General features: G+C 45.9%; 1 protein-coding gene across 1 annotated transcript in view; it reads left to right on the forward strand.

The window, feature by feature from the left end:
* Positions 1–2,883, forward strand: part of LOC138866521 (inactive ubiquitin carboxyl-terminal hydrolase MINDY-4B-like) — a 125,283-nt gene that overhangs the window by 61,367 nt on the left and 61,033 nt on the right. The gene's annotated exons all lie outside the window — the stretch shown is intronic.

Consider the following 2,883-nt stretch of genomic DNA (forward strand, 5'->3'; position numbering starts at 1 on the left):
TTTCTTCTTCTTGACTCTTTGTTTTTTGTTTTTCTCCGCTATCGCTCTTGTCTTTCTCCTTCTCTCTCATTCGTTCTTCTGTCTCGCCCCCATTAACCTTTGCCTTCCTCTCTTCTTTTCATTCGTCAACTTTTCTCCTTTCCTTTCTTTCTTCCGTTTACCTTTTCTACACTTCTTCCGCTTTTCCTATTATTCCCTTCAAGTCCCCACTTTACCTGCTCCTTGCACTGTACCATTTCCTGCTTTTCTACCTCCTCCCTTCTTGTCACATCTCACTCCATCTCTGCACTGCTTTTCATGCCTATCTCCCTTTGCATCCACCCTCCCTCTCCATAAAATGCCGCTCATATAAACCGTACTTTATCCATTTTACCATCTGCGTACTCCCCCCACTCTCCCACCCCTGTCTGCCAACCTTGACACACCGCAAGGAATCAATGAACCTTCCCTTTGCTTAGACGTGTGGGGGTGGGGGCAGGGGGTGGGGGGGAAGGGTGATGGGGAGGCTAGAGGTGACGGGGAGGTTAGGGGTGATGGGGAGGTTAGGGGTGACGGGTGGGGGTGGGGGGGAAGGGTGATGGGGAGGCTAGGAGGTGGATGGGGAGGTTAGGGGTGATGGGTGGGGGTGGGGGGGAAGGGTGATGGGGAGGCTAGAGGTGATGGGGAGGTTAGGGGTGATGGGTGGGGTTGGTGGGGGTGGGGGAATGATGCCGTTTGATGACTGGTGATCGTGGATTATCGCTTCAGAAGGATTGGTAATTAATGATTGATGATCGAGGATTGATAATAGACCGAAATTGATTGGGAACGATTGGTGATTGGGGAACGATAACCGATTAGGAATGATTGGTAATCCATGATTGGTCATTGATGACTGATAATCTAAAATTGATGACTGCTAATGGCTAATAGGTCATCCATCTTTGATAGCTGGCAATTAGATGATCTTTAATTGATGATAAATGATGAACAATCCATATCCAATAATTCGGAATTATCAGACCAAATTTGATAATTCCCAGTTAATAGTCCATAATTACTCGACGACAATTAGTAAATCCATATTTGGTAATTGACAATTAATGATCGACAATTGACATCTAAAAACTGATGATTGATGAAATTAATAATTTTCAGATCGCAAAAGATAGATATTATGTGATAATAATAACTGACAATTAATTATATTCATGATAATGGATAGGCAAGTAGCATCAATCAGTGATAATTACCAAATGCACAATTAGATAGATATATGAGCAGAATATCGATAGATAGGCTACCACATAGTACAGGCGATAGAAATATTGACAGACAGGAAAAGAATATGTAAATAGACAGACAGAAAAAAACAAATGGATGGAATTAGACACGATAAAGACTCCCCCCCCCCAAAAAAAAAGAAAAAAGAGAAATAAAGAAAAGAAAATGAGAGAGAGAGAGCGGAGAGAGAGCAGAAAAAGAAGTGATGAGAGCAGCAAAAAGAAAGACATAAAGATAGACAAAAAAAGTAAAAAAAAAAAAATTAAACAAAATAAAAAAAGAAAAGAAAATGAAAAAGAGACAGACAAAGGCAGACAGAAAGGAAGAAATATTCGAGGACCTTCAGAACTCATAACAAGAATGAATGTACTAATACGCTACGTTTTTATAGCACCAGAGATCGTTTTGCTGCCTGTTAAAAGTCACGCCACGGGGCCTGCGGTCAACATAGGGCGAGGGAGCGTGCAGAGCTGTCTGTCTGCTGTCTGGCACCCCCTATTTCTGCCTCTGTTTCCACTGCCTGTTTCATTCTGTCTGTCTCTGTCTGTCTGTTTATCTGTCTTTCCTGTCTCTCTCTCTCTCTCTCTCTCATCTCTCTCTCCTCCTGTCTCTGTTCTCTGTCTCTCCCTGCTCCCCTGTCCCATGTCTCTCTACCTCCAGCTCTCTCTCTCTCTCTCTCTCTCTCCTCTCTCTCTCTCTCTCTCTCCTCTCTCTCTCTCTACCACTCTTCATCTATCTCTCTGTCTATCTATCTATCTCTGTCCCATCTCTCTCGTCTCTGTCCTACTTCTCTCTCTGCTCACTTTCTCTCTGTCCCATCTCTCTCTCTCTCTCTCTTTCTCTCTCTCTCTACCCTCCCCCTCTCTACCCTCTCCTCTGTCTCTCTCTCTCTCTCTCTCTCTCTCTCTCTCTCTCCCTCCCTCTCTCTCTCTCTCTCTCTCTCTCTCTCTCTCCTTTCTCTCTCTCTCTCTCTCTTTCTCTCTCTCTCTCCACTTTCCACCCCACCCACCTCTCTCCCTTTCTCTCTCTCTCTCCTGTCCCATCTCTCTCTCTCTCTCTTTCTCTCTCTCTCTCTCTCTCTCTCTCTCTCCCCCTCTCTAATCTCTCTCTCTCTCTCACTATCTCTCTCTCTCTCTCTCTCTCTCTCTCTCTCCTCTCCCCCTCGTCTCTCTCTCTCTCTCTCTCTCTCTCTCTCTCTCTCTCTCTCTCTCTCTCTCTCTCTCTCTCTCTTACCCTCCCTTCTCTCTCTCTCTCTCTCTCTCTCTCTCTCTCTCTCTCTCTCTCTCTCTCTCTCTCTTTCGCACTCTCTCTCTCTGTATGCCTCTCTCTCTCCCCCTCTCTCTCTCTCCCTCTCTCCCTCTCTTCCTCTCTCTCTCTCTTCTCTCTTCTCTCTTCTCTCTCTCTCCCTCCCTCTCTCCCCCTCCCCCTCTCTCTCTCTACCTCTCTCTCTCTCTCTCTCTCTCCCCCTCTCTCTCCCGCTCCTTCTCTCTCTCTCTCTCTCTCTCTCTCTCTCTCTCTCTCTCTCTCTCTCTCTCTCTCTCTCTCTCTCTCTCTCTCTCTCTCTCTCTCTCTCTCTCCCTCTCTCTCTCTCTCTCTCTCTCTCTCTCTCTCTCTCTCTTT

The sequence above is a fragment of the Penaeus vannamei genome, chromosome 26 (assembly GCF_042767895.1).
Source record: "Penaeus vannamei isolate JL-2024 chromosome 26, ASM4276789v1, whole genome shotgun sequence".
Lineage (NCBI taxonomy): Eukaryota > Metazoa > Arthropoda > Malacostraca > Decapoda > Penaeidae > Penaeus > Penaeus vannamei.